Source organism: Ovis canadensis, chromosome Y (assembly GCF_042477335.2).
Source record: "Ovis canadensis isolate MfBH-ARS-UI-01 breed Bighorn chromosome Y, ARS-UI_OviCan_v2, whole genome shotgun sequence".
NCBI lineage: Eukaryota > Metazoa > Chordata > Mammalia > Artiodactyla > Bovidae > Ovis > Ovis canadensis.
The window spans coordinates 17,052,012-17,070,762 of NC_091271.1; the positions used below are offsets into that span (position 1 = coordinate 17,052,012).

The following is an 18,751-nucleotide window of genomic DNA, read 5'->3' on the forward strand; positions in this document are numbered from 1 at the left end:
TAAGCTGAAGAGTTTCTATTGTAAGATCAGCTGTTATCCTTATGGGGATTCCCTGCTATGTTATTTGTTGCTATTCCTTTGTTACCTTGAATATAATTTGTTCATTGTGCATATTTATTTGTTTGCTTGTTTTTATTTTGATTAATGTGTGTTTTGACATGCTTTGTCTTGCTTTTATCCCGTTGGGACACACTAAGATTTTTCCTCTTTGGTGTCTATTGTTTTTTCCAATTCAGGGAAGTTTTTAATTATTTCCTCCTCAAATATTTTCTCATGCCCTTTCCTTTTGTCTTCTTTCTCTGAGAAACCTATGATTTAAATATTGGGGCATTTAACGTTGTCCCATAGGTCTCTGAGATTGTCTTCATTTCTCTCTCTCACTCTCTCTCTCTTTTTTTTTTTTTTCCCTGTTCGGCTTCATTTATTTCCAACATTCTATCTTCCAGCTCACTTAGTCTTTCTTCTGCCTCAGTTATTCTACTGTTCCTGTTGTCCGGAGTGATTTCTATCTCAGTTATATCATTGTTCATTATTGATTGACTACTCATTATTTCTTCTAGGTCCATTTAAAACACCCCTTTCATCTTCTCAATCCATGTCTGAAGTCTATTTATCTGTAGATCCATTTGTTTCCAAAACTTTGACTATTATTGTGCTGAACTATTTTTCCTGTAGACTTCCTATCTCCTCCTCTTTCATTGGTTTGTTGGTTTTTATTGTATTCCTTCATCTGCTGGATATGTCTCTGCCTTTTCATGTTGTTTAGATGGCTGTCTTTGAGGTCTGTTTTCTGCAAACTGGAGGGTCATCATTGCTATTAATTGGGTAGTCTCCTCCAAGTGAATGTGGTGGGACCAGTGGTTTGTGAAAGTTTTCTAGTTGGGAGAACTTGTTGTTGTTATAGAAGATGGCTGTTGATCTCATTTGTTCTGAGAGTCAGTGTAGTGTCCATTAGAGAATTGGGGGGGGGGGGGCTCTATTATGGCTTTGATTCCATTTGAGCTATTTCAAATCCTCATAGATGATGCTGTGAAAGTGATGTACTCAGTATGACAGGAAATTTGAAAATCTCAGCTGTGGCTCAGTTGGAAATGGTCAGTTTTCATTCCAGTCTCAAAAAAGGCAATGCCAAAGAATGCTCAAACTACCATGCAATTGCACTCATCTCACATGCTAACAAAGAAATGCTCAAAATTATCCAAGTCAGGCTTCAGCAATATGTGATCCATGAACTTCTAGATATTCAATCTTGTTTTAGAAAATACAGAGGAACCAAAGATCAAATTCCCAAAATCTGCTGGATCTTCAAAAAAAGCAAGCAAGTTCCAGAAAAACATCTAGTTCTGCTTTACTGAGTATGTCAAAGCCTTTGACTGTATGGATCAAAATAAACTGGAAAATTATGAAAGAGATGGTAATACCACACCACCGGGCTTGCCTCTTGAGAAGCCTATATGCAGCTCAGGAAGTAACAGTTAGAACTGGACATTGAATAAAAGACTGGCTCCAAATAGGAAAAGGAGTACCTCAAGGATATATATTGTCACCCTGCTTATTTAACTTATATGCAGAGAAATGTTTGGCTGGAAGAAACACAAACTGGAATCAAGACAGCCAGGAGAATTGTAAAAAACTTCAGATATGTAGATGACCCCACCCTTATGGCAGAAAGTGAAGAGGAACTGAAGAGTCTCTTGATGAAAGTGAAAGAGGAGAGTGAAGAAAGAGGCTTAAAGCTCTACATTAGGAAAGCTGAGATGGCATCCTGTCCCATCACTTCATGGCAAATAGATGGGAAAACAGTAGAAATGGTGGCGGACATTTTTTGGAGGGCTCCAAAATCACTGAAGATAGTGACTACAGCAATGAAATTAAAAGATGCTTACTCCTCCTAGACAGCATAAAACAAGACCAGAGGCTGACTGTGGCTCAGATCATGAAATCTGTATTGCCAAATTCAGACTTAAATCGAAGAATGTAGGAAAAACCGCTAGACCATTTAGGAATGGCCTATATCAATTCCCTGATGATTATACAGTGTAAGTAAGAAATAAATTTAAGGAACTAGATCTGATAGAATTCCTGATGAGCTATGGACGGAGGTTCATGACACTGTACAGGAGACAGGGATCAAGACCATCTCCAAGAAAAAAGAAATGCAAAAAGGCAAAAATGACTGCCTGAGGAGGCCTTACAATTAGCTGTGATATGAAGAGAAATGAAAGGCAAATGAAAGAAGGAAAGATATACTCATTTGAACACAGAGTTCCAAAGAATAGCAAGGAGAGATAAGAAAGCCTTCCTCAGTGATCAGTGCCAAGAAATAAAGCAAAGCAATAGAATGGGGAAGACTAGAGATTTCTTCAAGAAAATTTGAGATACCAAGGGGGCATTTCATGCAAAGATGGGCGCAATAAATGACAGAAGTGGTATGGACCTAACAGAAGCAGTAGATATTAAGAAGAGGTGGCAACGAATACACAGAAGAACTGTACATGAAAGATCTTCCCAACCCAAATAATCATGATGATGTGATCACTCACCTAAATCCAGACATCTTGGAATGTGAAGTCAAGTGGGCCTTAAGAAGCATCACTATGAACAAACTTAGTGGAAGTGAAAGAACTCCAGTTGAGCTATTTCAAATCCCAAATGATTATGCTATGGAAGTGCTTCACTCGATATGTCAGCAAATTTAAAAAAACTCAGCAGTGGCTCAGGACTGGAAAAGGTCAGTTTTCGTCTAATCTGAAACAAAGGCAATGCCAAAGAATGCTCAAACTACCGCACAATTGCACTCATCTCATACGCTATTAGAGTAATGCACAAAAATATCCAAGTCATGCTTCAGTAATGCATAAACCATAAACTTCCAGATGTTTAAGCTGGTTTTGGAAAAGCCAGAGGAACCAAAGATCAAATGGCCAACATCCGCTGCATCATCAATAAAGCAAGAAAGTTCCAGAAAAAGATCTACTTCTGCTTTATTGACTAGTCCAAAGACTTTGTGTGCATTACAAAGAATGCTGGGAAAACTGAAAGAGATGGGAATATCAGAGCAGCTGACCTGCCTCTTTGGAAGCCTCTACACAGGTCAGAAAACAGCAGTTTGAATGGGATATGAACAACTGCTTCCACACAGGAAATGGAGTATGTCAATGCTGTATATTTTCACTCTGCTTATTTAACTTCTATGCAGAGTACACCGTGGGAAACGCTGTGCTGGATGCAGCACACGCTGGAATCAAGTTTGCCAGGAAAAATAACCCCAGATATGCAGATGACAACACCCTTATGGCAGAAAGGGAGGAAGAACTAAAGAGCCATTTAATGAAAGTGAAAGAGGAGACTGAAAATGTTGGCTTAAAGCTCAACATTCTGAAAACTAAGATCATGGCATCTGATCCCATCACTTTAAGCCAAATAGATGGGCAATCATTGTTTCTCTGTCTTTTGAGGGGCTCCAGAATCACTACAGATAGCGACTGCAGCCATGAAATTCAAAGATGTTTACTCTTCGGAAGGAAAGTTATGACCAATATATTAGCAGAGACGTTACTTTTCCGACAAAGGTCTGTCTAGTCAAAGCTATGGTTTTTCTAATAGTCATGCATGGATATGAGAGTTGGGCTATAAAGAAAGTTGAGCATTGACAAATTGATGCTTTTGAATTTCAGTGTTGGAGAAGTCTCCTGAAAGTCCCTTGTACTGCAAGAAGATTCAACAAGTCCATCCTGATGGAAATCAGTCTTGAATATTTATTGGAAGGACTGATGCTGAAGCTGAAACTTCAATACTTTGACCACTGGATGCAAAGAGCTGACTCATTTGAAAAGACCCTGATGCTAGGAAAGATTGAGGTCCAGAGGAGAAAGCCATGCCAGCGGATGAGATGGTTGGAGGGCATCACTGACTCTGGCCATGAGTTGAGTAAACTTTGCGAGCTGGTGACTGACAGGGGGGCCTGGTGTGCTGCATTCCATGGGGGTTTTGCAAAGAGTCAGAGACAACTGAGTGACTGAACTGAGAAGGCTGTCTTTTAATTTTCTTGAGTGTGTTCCTGTTTTGCTGGAAGATGAGCATGGGTTGTCTTGCAATGGAGCTCGCTGCTCTTCAGTGGAGCGTGCTTTCAGTGTAGGCATGCATCCTTTTGTATGGGATCTTGTCTATCACTATTCCCTGGGCCCAGGGGTTCTATGATGATCCAAAGTTCTGGAGCTGAGCTACCTGCTTCTGGCTTTTGGTCCCCCTCTTTCAGTAACCTCAAGACTACTCTTTCAACATTGCACAGGAGACAAAACCCCATGATAGTGATGAAATAACTCCACATCCTGAACTGTCAAAGAGATTCACAGTGTTATATATCAAAAAGAAGAGGGAGAGCTAGATAGAGGTGATCAGGAGGAGAAAAGAAAGTCAAAAGGAAAGAGAGGAATCAAGCCTGTAATCAAATCCCTGAGTGAAAATGCATATTAAAAGAATAGAGTCTTAATGCTACAGCAAAGGCAACCCAGTCCAGTAATCTTGCCTGGAAAATCCCATGGACGGAAGAGCCTGGTAGGCTGCAGGCCCTGGGGTCACTAAGAGTTGGGCACCACTGAGCGATTTCACTTTCAATTTTCACTTTCACGCATTGGAGAAGAAAATGGCAACCCAATTCAGTATTCTTGCCTGGAGAATCCAAGGGACAGACGAGACTAGTGGGCTGCCGTCTATGGGGTCACAGAGAGTCGGATATGCCTGAAGCGACTTAGCAGCAGCCGCAGCAGCTACAAAACTAATAGCAAATATCAGAAAGCAAAATTAAAAACAGACTAGAATTTGGACTCCCCAATGTACAATAGAAAATAAACCAAAGCATAATTGAACACAAAAATTAGAAAAAATATTGTGGGGTCAGTTCAGTGTCAGGCAATCCCTTTTTCTTGCTTACACTGTTTTTCAAAGTCCGCAGTTGTCCTTAAATGCAATTTTACTCCTTGACTTTAATTTGTTGCACCTACCACTTCTGGAGTGGTTCTCCTGTGTTATCTTTACTTAGGATGGCCTCCTCTGCTTGCAAGTCTCTTCTATGTCTAATCTTAGCCCTAATAGGAAAAGGCGACAGTAGACCTTATTCAGGGTCACTTGCTCTGCTGTACGGTGGAGAGGCAGGAACACTGCAAACAAATACTGCTGGGATTTGTGGGGAGTCCTTGTAAGAATGGGAAGCACAGGGTCTGCCAAAGAACAAAGTGCTGTGCAATTCTCAGATCCAACCACTCAAGCTCCTGGGTGCTTCGTGAGGGCACAGTCACAGGTGGGCCATGTATCTCATGCACTTCCCAGGCCCAAGCTACTCAGGGTCCGTCCTGTGCTAGGCGTCCAATCCCAGGTTGGCCATATGTCTCCGGCACTTCCCAGGTCCAAGCTGCTCAGATTCCCGGGTGTTCTATGAAGGCTCAGTCCTAGGTGAGCCATACATGTCCCGCTCTTCCCAGGCCCAACCAGTCCAAACTCCTCAGTTCTCTGTCAGGGCACAGTCCCAGGTGGGTTCTTTGTCTCTTGCACTTTCCAGGCCTAAGCTGCTCAGATTCCTGAGTGTTCTCTGAAAGCCCAGCCCCAGTTGAGCCATACATCTCCTGCTCTTCTTAGGGCCAAGTGGCCTGGTCTTCTGCTAGAGCATAGTCCCAGGTAGGCTCTTTGTCTCATGCACTTCCCAGGTCCAATATGCTCAGGTTCCAGGATGTTCCAGAGAGCCACTCATGCTCTCAGGATCGCTGTGGTATCATAGTCCCTGGTGGGCCATCATTTTTGCGCACTGCCCCAGGTTCAATCTGGGCGATTTCTCAGATACTCCACAAAGATACAGTCCATGGTGAGCTGTGCATCTCCTCAGAGGAGCTGATCTCAGGTTAGGACACTCTTGGTAGCTATACACTGTCCCAGATCCCAGGAAGCCATGATTAGGGGCTGCACATGGATAGAGTCTGCTCACAGCTTGGTAGGACATGCAGTCTCCTGGGCCTGAAAACTTATGGTCTTCTTCCTCTGGTTGTCAACATTCTGAATCTTTGCCTCCTGGGAGGGCCATAATGGAAATTGACTTGCTCTCCTTTGGTAAATACTAGGATACAGTCTGTTCTATGAGCAGGTTAGGGGTCGCAGTGTAGTCTTAGAGCCTTCCTATGGGAACATTCCTTTTATTTATTTATTTATTTTATTTTTGTCTCTCTAGCATTCTGTGGTTCAGGCTGCTATATCACATTAGTCTTCTAAGAGTGTCCTCAGGGCATTCAAACCCCATCTTTATTATAAGGACTGAAGAAGCAGAGGGTACCTCTGTACATAGCCCCCACTCAAGGTGGTTGAACATGAGTCTGTGAGACAATTCTCACCTGATAATTGCCTTTTTGGCTTGAATTCTGAGATGATTTTTGTTTGAGGGGGAGTTCTGAGATTCCAAAGTGGCCCACTGAATCAACCTCCGAGAGGGTTTCCTGCCATATGGAAACTTCTCCTTCTCTAATAGCTTAAGATGAATAGTTCCATATTCATGATCTCTGAAGAAGAAGATTTAACTTCAGGATCAGGGACCAGACTTGATCACTCAAGAGCTCTTGCATAGCAGAGTTTTATTAAAGTAAGAAAAGGGACAGAGAAAGCTTCTGACATGGACATCAGAAGGGAACTGGAGAATGTCCCCTTGCTAGTGTAAGCAAGGGAGTTACACGCATTTTAATATAGTCATTATAATAAATCGAAATAATGTCTCAAGTTTGTGAAAATTTTGCCAGACCTAGTTCCACAATTTATATTTTAGGATAACAGGATTAGAATTTAACAATAGAAAGACCCTACCAGACCCACTCCCATAATACACCTTCTAAAATATTAGGATTAGCCAGAAGATTTTCAGGAAGGAGAAACTGTCCTCAAGCACGATACATTGTTGCTATATAATCCCAATTACAGCGTTTAACTGAGTTGTTTGCTCTGTAATCATCAGCTCCATGTATAACGGGGCGGTGGGGTGGGGGGGGGAAGCACTTTATGTGACTAAGACTAAGGAATATAGAGAATATAGGAATATAGAGAAAAACAAACAACCAGCAAACAAACATCTTTGCCCTTTTCTCCTCCTTGAGAATTCCAGAACCCTCCATCTCCTGCTCAACAATCCAGACACCTTTCTCCGCTTTGGGGAGCCCAGACTTCTTACCAATCTGATTCAGAATTGACTTTCTATCCCCAACACAAATTCAGTTCAGTCGCTCAGTCCAACTATTTGTAACCCCAAGAACTGTGGCACACCACACTCCTCTGTCCATCACCAACTTCCATAGCTTGCTCAAACTCATCTCCATTGAATCAGTGATGGACTCAATCTCATCCTCTCTCATCTGCTTCTCCTCCTGCCTTCAATCTTTCCCCGCACTGGGGTCATTTGCAAGAGTCAGTTCTTTGCATCAGGTAGCCAGGGTATTCTAGCTTCAGCTTTAGGATCAGTCCTTCCAATAAATATTCAGGACTGAATTTCTGACTGACTGATTTTATTCCCTTGCTGTCCAAGGGACTCTCAATAGTCTACTCCAACACCACACTTCGAAAGCATGAAGTTTTCAGAGCTCAGCTTTCTGTAGAGTTCAACTCTCACATCCATTCATGACTACTCGAAAAATTATAGCTTGGACTAGAAAGATTTTTGTTGGCAAGGTAATGTCTCTGTTTTAAAATATGCTGTCTAGTCTGGTCATAGCTTTTTTTTTTTTTTCCCAAGAAGCATGTATCTTTTAATTTTATGCTGCAGCCACCATCTGCAGTAATTTTGGAGCCAAGAAAATAAAGTCTCGCACTGTTTCCATTGTTTCCCCATCTACTTGCCATGAAATCATGAGACCAGTTGCCATGACCTTCGTTTTGGAATGTTGAGTTTTAAGCCATCTTTTTCACTTTCCTGTTTCACTTTCATCAAGAAGGCTCTTTAGTCCCTCTTCACTTTCTGCTATATGGGTTTTGCCATCTGTGTATCTGAGGTTATTGCTATTTCTCCCAGCAATCTTGATTCAGGTTTGTGTTTCTTCCAGTCTGGCATTTCACATGATGTACACTGCATCTAATTTAAATAAGCAGGGTTACAATTCAGAACCAGTCCATTGTTGCATGTCTGGTTCTAGAATCACTCTCTATCCCTAAATCATTTGTCCCTCTATTCTTGTTTATCTCTTCTCCTACCTCATTAGAAACAAATTGATTGACCTTTCTGGGTATCTAGTGTCCTCTGCCAGCATATAGAACTTGTTTAGTGAAAGTTACTCCATATCCTGACAATCTTTGGAGGTATTTACTGAGGAATATTTGAACTCCTTCTCATATGTCACTGCCATTTTAGGATCAGTCTACCGAGTTTATTTTCAGAGTATGCATTCTGTCACTACTAAGCAAGTGCTCTAAAGTAGGCATACTGTCAATATAACACCATCAAGTACTGTTTAGCTCAAAGTGTGAAGCATGCACTCAGTGAAGCTACTGAGCTCACCCTCTGTAGTATGCATCCAGCAGCTACTTAGTTTGCACTCTGAAGTATGCTTCTTACCACTGTTGTGCCCCACTTGATGGCAATTATCCTGCAATTCATGATCTGGCACTCATGAGTGTATGCACCACTACTTCTGGTTATGCATGCAGAAACTTCTGAGGTTGAAATCACGAGTTTGCGTTCTGCTTTTACTAAGAATTGAATTAGGACAGGTGCACTAATTAGCTTGCACTCTGGAACATACATTACAACTCTAGAGCATAAGCATCACAACCAAGAGCGTCTGCACTCTGGACCTGGCGTGCCGTAACGACTGAAAATGGAAGAAGCTTTTCACAATTACTGACCCCTGATTTGAAACCGCTCCTGCTGCTGCTGCTGCTGCTAAGTCACTTCAGTCGTGTCTGACTCTGTGTGACCGCATAGATAGCAGCCCACCAGGCTCCCCTATCCCTGGGATTCTCGCGGCAAGAATACTGCAGTGCGTTGCCACTTCCTTCTCCTATGCATGCATGCATACTAAGTTGCTTTAGGATTATCCGACTACGTGTGAACCTATGGACAGTAGCCTACGATGCCCCTCTGTCCACGGTATACTCCAGGCAAGAATATTGGAGTGAGTTGCCATTTCCTTTGCTTATTTCAAACCACACATGCTGCAAACACTGAGCTTGCCCTCTGGAACATGTGCCTGTCAATACTGAGGCCGCCATGTAGAGGACGCTCACTGGAACTACTTCGTTTCCAATCTGGATCACCCTTTCTGCCACTATTGAGACTATTAACAAGCTTTAGAACAAGTGCATTGCTGTCACTGAGACTGCACAGTAGAGCATACATCCCATCACTCCTAAACCCGGGTTCTTTAGGATATGGCCTGCCACTACTGAGCCTGTCCCTAAAACATGATGTTGTAAATACACATACACTTTTGGTATATTACACTCTGGATTCTGCATCCCTGCACTACTGAAATTGCCTTCCCAAAAAAGAGTTCATCACCGGCTGAACTTTTACTCAAAAGCATAAATATCACAATCATTAGCAACAGAAATATCACAATCATTAGCAACAGCTTTATAGGTAAGTCAGGCCACTACTCAACCTGCACTGTAGTTCAGGTGTGCCTAAACAGTTACTGAACTTGCACTCTGAAGTTTCCTTCTGGACACAACTGAGCCAGCACTCCTGTAGACAGAGTGAGTTTAAACACTGGAGGACATGGTACACCTCTACTGAGCATGAGCTCAAGTGCACACATCTGGGCTCTGCTGAGAACATGCTCTAGTTGTACACATGCCACAGTAACTGAACGTGCAGCTGGGAGTACAGATCTTATGACTACAGAGTGCCCACATTTCATCATGGGTTTTGCACTACTGAGGTTTACTCAGAAGTGTATATCCCATCATGACTGTGTGTGCCTTCAAGAGCTAATGTTCTGACACTACTGAGACTGTACTGCAGAGTAAGAATGCCTGAGCTACACAACTGCACACTGAATCATGCATGCCAGCAGTATAAATCCTAGCACTTACAGCACACTTGTCACTTCTGAGTCCTTACACTAAGCAGGCATGGCACAGCTAGTGAGCATGTGGTCTAGAGCATGTGTGTGGCCATTACTAATTTCACACTTGGAAGCATGTGTCTTGCCACTGGTAAGCCCAAGCCCCAAAATATTCATGTTTCAGCTACTGATTTTGCACCCTGGTTCACTGTTTTACCATTGCTGAGCCTGCCTTATAGAGCAGGAGTTCCACTACTGCTAATCTTGATCCATGGCCTGTGTGCTTAAACCTGTGAGCCTACACTCTGCAGCTGAAAATTGCCAATGACTTGGCTTACCCTCTGTTGCATATTTTTCCCACTCTTCTTCCTGCACTCTAGAGCAGGTGTCCCAACTACTGAGGTTGCACTCTGGAGGACCTATTCCAGGAAAGTGGAGTCTGCATTGTAAAACACATATCCTATGCACGAGTGGACCGTCATTCTAGATCAACTTTGTGACCACTAGTGACCTTGAATTCTGAAGAATAAAGTCACTTCCTTGAGGTATTGCTCTAGAAGGTGTGTGCAACAATTAGTCCAGTGGCATTTTATACCAGCCATTATGCTGCTAGTCACCCAGCACTCTAGACTGTGCAAGCTGTGAGTAGTGTACCAACAGGTACATCTATGGATGACATGCCACCACTACAGACCTGGTGTATACTTCATATGTCCTGCCTCAATTGATCACGCGTCACAATACACATATGCCACAACCGTTGCACTTGCACTGTTAAGAGCTTGTCTTCCCACTGCTGAGCTTGTGTGGCAGAGTGGGTGTATCACAGTTTAGAGCACACTTAATACGACTGAGGATTCTGTGCTATAAAACTCTCATGAGACGAGAGAACAAGATGGTGGAGCTGTAGGTGGATGTGGAGTACATTTCTCCATGGATACATCAGGCAAACACCTTCAGACACAGAAGAGTAATCAGAACCTTACCGGAAAGCATACAGGACTACCTGACAAGTGGAAAAGAATATATAGAACCACACAAAACTCCATAGGATGAAAGAACTGGGGAAAAAAAAAAGAGGAGTGTTAGTAGGATTGGATCTGAGTGTGTGAGGAAATGAAGCAGGGGTCCAACCCACACTGGGGCAATTGTCTCAATCATAGAATAAATATTTAAAGTGGACAGAGAAACAGCTGATCTGTGGAAACCTAGATGCAAGGAGAATCAGAGATTCCTTGCGGCACCCATACATACTCCAGACAAGGACATGTGTCCCATGAAAGGCACAGTGGCTGGGAGCTGAAGTTTAGGGATTCTGAAGTAATTCCTGGCCAAGGCCTGCTGTTTGCTGGGGAGAAATGGAGAGAGCAGATGTAAGGGAGAAGACTATGGTAGGGTATGCCTGTGGAGGAAAGCCAGGCAGCCATGGAAGCAAGGCAATATCACTGAGTCACATGTAGGGTTGGAGCAATCACCATAGCCTCTCTCTCCCTACATGCTAGCACTAGCAGTTACTACAATAGTGAGGCAGACCCATCAAATGCTGAACACACTGAAATGCAGAGCAGGACATCACCCAGGGTCCTTCTTTAGTGCCTGATGCACCATACTAGAGTAGAACCCCACTCAGGATGCTTCCTTAAGTGCCAGATGCATTGATCTACACAGTAGGACCCCAGCCAGGGAGGTCTGTGTATGTGCTGACACATTGAACAACAGAGAAGGATCCCAGGCAAAGAAGCTTTCTAAGTGCCTGAATAGGTGGAGCTTGGGAGAAGACTGGCTAAAGAGGCCTTCTGATCGCCAGCTACTAGAAGCTCAAAAAAAAAAAAAAAGACTCTGATAGGGCCATAACTCCTGTGGTGTAGTCAGTCTGTGTCCCTGCACCCTGCACACTTGACACCACCAGGGTCCCTGAAAGCCAAGCTCCTGCTCAGCCTTCATAGTTAACTTTCTTTGCAGAAAAGCTGCCACAGGTAGAAAAAAAAAATCTTGCAGCTATTTGCACAGGATTGCTTCAGCCCTGTCTAACTCTTTGTGGGACACATTTCAGGGCTACAGAGAACAAGCTCTAAAATACATATACTGGAACAGCTGATCTTTTCCAGTCTTGTTTCCACTGCTGAGTTTTCCAAATTTGCTGGCATATGGAGTTCAGCATTTTCACAGCACTATCTTTTAGGACTTGAAATCACTCAACTGGACTTCCACATCTCCACTAGCCTTGACTGTATTGGAAGCATCACTGCAAACTTGACTACTCAAGTCAAGTTGTTGTTGTTGTTGTTGTTGTTGTTGTTTTTTAACCTGTGGCAAGTTTTCTCCAGTGAGAGTTAACTGTGAAGGTGGAGTAGCTGCCTGGCTTCCAGGGACCCTGATGGTGTCAACCGCACAGCATGCCGGGACACAGACTGACTTGATATCACATTCTAGGATGTCTGGCTCTAGGTGAGTGATCACATAATCATGATTATCTGGATCATGAAGATATTTTCAGTATAGTTCTTCCATCTTTTCTGTATAGATTTTTGCTGCCTTTTCTTAATATCTTCTGCTTCTGTTAGGTCCATACAATTTCTGTCCTTTATTTTGTCCCTCTTTGCATGAAATGTTCCCTTGGTATCTCTAATTTTCTTGAAGAGATCTCTAGTCTTTTGCATCCTATTGTTTTCCTCTATTTCTTTGCATTCATCACCAAGGAAGGCTTTCTTATCTCTCTTTGCTATTCTTTGGTACACTGCATTCATATAGGTATATCTTCCCTTTTCTCCTTTGCCTTTTGCTTCTCTTCTTAACTGTATGTAAGGCCTCCTCAGACAACCATTTTGCCTTTTTACATTCATTTTCTTGGGGATGGTCTTGATCACTGCCTCCTGTACAATTTCATGAACCTCCATATTGTTCTTCAGTCACTCTCTCATATCGAATCCCTTAAATCTTTTGTCACACCCACTGAATAATCATAAGGGATCTGATTTAGGTCATATATGAATCATCTAGTGGTCTTTCCTACTTCCTTCAATTCCAGTCTAAGTCTATAGCATTAGTCCCACAAATACTGAGCTTCCACTCTGAACCTTCCTTCTTACAAGTATTTGTCCACCATTTTAGAGCACTTTTGCTGCAACTATTTATCTTCTCTCTGAAACACACGTACTGTCGCTCCTGAAAGGATGCTCAAGTGCATGCATTTAACTCCTACTGAGCCTATGCTCCGAGTAGGCATGCCGATCTACTAAGCTTGCATTCGGCTACATGCATCTTCCACTACTTAGACTATGATACTGAGGTCATGCTGCAGCTACATAGTTGCAATCTCAAGCTTATTTTCTTTGACTTTCAGCTTCTATACCAGTGCACATGTTCTGACCCTCCTAAGCCCACTTTCTTGAAAAGATATGAAACGACTGTTGAGACTGTAGTTTGGAGGATGTCTCTGCTATTTCTGAATGCAATATTTTATTTCTTCATATTTCTTTTAAAAATTATTACTTTTAATTGGGAAAGAATTACTGTGTATTACTATGATGGTTTTTGACATATAAATCATCATGAATCAGCCACATGGATACATGTGCCCCCTTATCCTGAACACAAGTCAAACCTCCTTTGCTACCCCACACTTCTGGGTTCTTCCACAGCACAAGAGATGGGTTCATCTTTCATGCATTGAACTTGCACTGGTCATCTCTTTTATATATGGTAATGTACCTGTTTCAATGCTGTTTTCTTAAATCATCCCATCCTTGAACTCTCCCATTGAGTCTAAGAGTATGTTCTTTATATGTGGATCTTCTTTGCTAGCCTCCATGTAGGATCATTGTTACTGTCTTCCTAAATTCCATTTATATGCATTAATAAAGAATATTTGCCTGTCTCTTTCTAACTTTTTTTCACTGTGAACAATAGGCTGTGTGTTGAACTGCCTCATTAAAAGTGACACAAATATATGTTTTTCTGTAGAGTAATGTTCCATTTGGATATATACCACAACTTCCTTATATATTCATCTGCTGATGTGCATCTAGATTACTTCCATGTCATAGCTTTTGTAAAGATAATTTCAATAAACAATTGGGGTACATGTGTCTCTTTTAATTCTAATTCTCTCTGGGTATATGCTAAGAAGGGGAGTTGCTAGGTCATATGTCAGTTCTAGTCCAAGTTTCTCAAGGAATCTCCAAACTGTTCTGCATATAGGTTGTACCAGCTTATATTACCACAAACAGTGTATTAGGGTTAACTTTTCTCCACACCCTCTCCAGGATTTTGTGCTTGTGGAATTTCTGGTGAAGACCACCCTGAACAGTGTGATATGACTGCACATTACAATTTTAATTTTAATTTCTCTAATAATGAATGATGTTAAGCATATTTCATGTGTTTGTTATCCATCTGTATGTCTTCTTTAATGAAAAGTCTGTTTATGGCTTTTGTCCCCTTTTAATGATGCTGTGAAATTGCTGCACTCAATATGTCAGCAAATTTGGAAAACGCAGCAGTGGCCAAAGGACCAGAAAAGGTCAGTTTTCATTCCAATCCCAAAGAAAGGCAGTGCCGAAGAATGCTCAAATCACCACACAATTGCACTCAGCTCACACGCTAGTAAACCAATGCTCAAAGTTCTCCAAGCCAGGCTTCAGTAATACATGAACCGGGAAATGCTAGATGTTCAAGCTGTTTTTAGAAAAGGCAGAAGAACCAGAGATCAAAATCCCAACATCTGCTGGATCATTGACAAAGCAGGAGAGTTCCAGAAAAATATCTCTTTTTGTCTTTTTTGACTATGTCAAAGCCTTTGAGTGTGTGGATCACAACAAACTGTGGAAAATTCTGAAAGAGATGGGAATACCAGACCACCTGGCCTACCTCTTAAGAAACACATATGCAGGTCAAGAATCAACAGTTAGAACTGGACATGGAACAACAGACTGGTTCCAAATAGGAAAAGGAGTAAGTCAAGGCTGTATATTGTCACCCTGGTTGATTAACTGATATGCAGACTACAGCATGAGAAACACTGGACTGGAAGAAACACTGGTTGAAATCAAGATTGCTGGGAGAAATATCAATAACCATAGATATGCGGATGATGTCACCTTTATGGCAGAAAGTGAAGAGGAACTAAAAAGCCTCTTGATGAAAGGGAAAGAGGAGAGTGAAATGTTGGCTTAAAGCTCAACATGCAGAAAACGAAGATCATGGCATCTGGTCCATCACTTCATGGGAAATAGATGGGGAAACAGTGGAAACAGTGTCAGACTTTTTTTTTTTTTCCCTTGGGCTCCAAAATCACTGCAGATTGTGAGTGGAGCCAGGAAATTAAAAGACGCTTACTCATTTTAGGGAAAGTTATGACCCACCTAGATAGCATTTTCAAAAGCAGAGACATACCTTTGCCAAAAATGTCCATCTAGTCAAGGCTATGGTTTTTCCAGTAGTCATGTATGGATATGGGAGTTGGACTGTGCAGAAAGCTGAGTGCTGAAACTCCAGTACTTAGGCCACCTCATATGAAGAGTTGACTCATTGGAAAAGGCTCTGATGCTGGGAGGGATTGGAGGCAGGAGGAGAAGGGGACGACAGAGGATAAGATGGCTGGATGGCATTACCGACTCAATCACGTGAATTTGAATGCACTCCGGCAGTCGGCGATGGACAGGGAGGCCTGGCGTGCTGTAATTTATGGGGTTGCAAAGAGTCACACACAACTGAACGACTGAATTGAACTGAACTTAAGCAAATGACAAAGAATAAATCTCAAAAATATACAAGCATCACCTGAAGCTCTATTCCAGTTATATAAACAACCCAATAAATAAATGGGCCAAAGGACTAAACAGACATTTCTACAAAGAAGACAGGGAGATGGCTAACAAACACATGAAAAGATGCTTTACTTCACTCATTATCAGAGAAATTCAAATCAAAACCACAGTGAGGTACCATTTCATGCCAGTCAGAATGGCTACTATCCAAAAGTCTACAAACAATAAATGCTGGAGAGCATGTAGAGAAAAGGGAACTGTCTTACACTGTTGGCAGTATAGCCCCTATGGAGAACACTGTGGAGATTCCCTAAAAACAAACAAACAAACAAAACTGTAAATGGAACTGCAATACGACCCACCAATCCCACTGCTGGCCGTAGAGACCAAAGGAACCAGAATTGAAAGAGACATCGGTACCCCAATATTCATCACTGCACTGTTTCCTATAGACAGAACATGGAAGTAACCTAGATGTCCATCAGCAGACGAATGGATAAGAAAGCTGTGGTACATATACACAATGGAGTATTAATCAGTCATTAAAAATAATGCATTTCAATAAATTCTAATGAGGTGGATGAAGTTAAAGCCTATTATACAGAGTGAAGTAAGCCAGAAAGAAATGCACCAATAGAGAAACTAACGCATATATGTGGAATTTAGAAAGATGGTAACGATTACCCTGTATGCAAGACAGCAAAAGAGACACAGATGTATAGAACAGTCTTTTGGACTCTGTGAGAGAGGGCAAGGGTGAGATGACTTGGAATAATGGCATTGAAATCTGTATAATATCATTTGTCAAACAAATCGCCAGTCCAGGTTCAATGCATAATACAGGATGCTCTGGGTTGGTGCACTGGGATAACCAAGAGGGATGGTATGAGGAGGGAGGTGGTAGGGGGTTCAAGATGGGAAACACATGTACACCCATGGCAGATCCATGTTAATGTACAGCAAAACCAATACTATATTGTAAAGCGATTAGATCCTATTAAAACAAATCAATTTATATTAAAAATAAATAAAATAAAATTGTGTCCAATGTGAGGAGAGCAACAGCGTTCTTTGAACAATATTTCTAAGTAAATGAGAGTTACAATTTCATGGGTTCAAAGTGTCCTCATCAGTATGAGCCCTACCTCTTATTACCGAAAGAATAGTGGAAGATGAGCTCAATTAAAGGAGAGCTTTTCATCAACAAGATCTGCATGATTCAGCCAGAAAGTTAGTAAGTAATGCAGGGCTTCCAGAACAGTGCATTTAAGATCTTGGGAGCTAGCAAATAGTTTTGTCACCTAAATAAAGTTGCCTAAAATTAGATATTTGGCATATAAACATATATACACCTGTCTATGCATGAGTCTGCGTATAAAAAATGTGCAATGGCTTTTATTTTCTGTTAGGTATAATGAAAATGGAAAAAATTAAAAACCATATGTAGAATGACTCAAAAGTCTACTCGGTTGTTGTATATATATATAAGTGGAAATACTTCAAAATATGTTCTCTGGACTGCATGTAAAATATGAGGACTCTTTTATATCACTCACCTCTCTCCTTTTAATAAATATCTACGAATTTTCAAATATTCATCCAGCTTAATGACAAAAATACATAAAAAATACATATATGTATATATATATATCACATATAAAATAGAGAGATGTTTTTATAAAAGAAAATATTGATACCAAGATTAGATTTCAGAATTATTTCCAAGTCCACGCTCCATCTCACCAAGAAAGAGCCAAAGTTATTGCTGACTCAAACGCTCCAAGAGCTGGGAAACTTGAAAAATAAATTGAACCTGCAACTGAGATTTTCTGTCACATTAATGATTGAGCTCCAAGTCCAACACTTTATTTCCTTTCTTGTACTAAGCAGTCCCTTAAGATTGAAAAGTATGAAATCTGAGAGAGAGAGGTAGGAGATTGCATACCTCCTTGTGTGCAAAAGTAATTTTAACCAGAGAAGCTAGAAAAGACAGAAACTTAGGAAAATAATCAAGTGATAGAGCATAATAGTGATTTAGCCATTAAGCAAACTCAAGGGTCTTTAGTTCCTCCTCAAGGGCCATCAATAACATTCTAAGCAATATCCTGTGAACAGTTTTAGAGATGCTAAAACACCAACCAGACTGAAATTTAAGTACATAGTTGGAACTAGACGGTCGATGATGTGAACTCCCAATATCGTCAGTAACAGGCCATTAGTAGAATGTCCCAATATTTGTCACAGACCCAAAGTCCCACCATCACTCTGTCATTAAAATCCTTCCCTTGAGAGTATTTGGGGATTTAGGTCTTTGAAGCACCAGCTGCTATGACACCTTGCTCAGTCCTACAATAAACATTGATTTCACTGAAACCCAAAGTCAGTTCATAGATTTTACTGCACAGAAGCCAGTAGACCAAATTTGCTTGGGTAACAGTACTGAATAACAAGAATGTGTGTAAAGAAGGGTGATAAATCACTCTTATTTCAGAAACGAAGTAGATTTATTGATGTTGTTTTTTAGTTTAAAAATTCTTTAGGAATGAGATTTTGCATGCTTCATGGTTTTGGTTACTATTTCTATAAGCAGTCTGTATTTTAAGTTGATGCTGAAGTAGACACTGGTTGAATATTACTCATCAATTGCTAGGAGACCAGAGAATTTGTGATGTCACAGCTTTTTGACTTGGAAGACCTCTGTGACAGTCTAGAGAGTTTCTCTCTGTAGGCCAGCCAAGCAACATTTTAAGTTGCAGTGTGTAAAATCAAACAAATGAGAAAAGTTTATGAAGAAATATTTCCCCCCGTTCAATTCAGTTCAGTCGCTCAGTCATGTCCGACTCTTTTCAACCCCATGAATCACAGCACACCAGGCTTCCCTGTCAATCACCAACTTCCGGAGTTCACTCAGAATCATGTGCATCCAGTCAGTGATGTCATCCAGCCATCTCATCC

At 41.4% G+C, this 18,751-nt stretch overlaps 1 pseudogene; it reads right to left on the minus strand.

Moving 5' to 3' along the window:
* LOC138431345 (testis-specific Y-encoded protein 1-like) overlaps positions 1-18,751 on the minus strand; it is a 373,686-nt pseudogene that overhangs the window by 56,173 nt on the left and 298,762 nt on the right.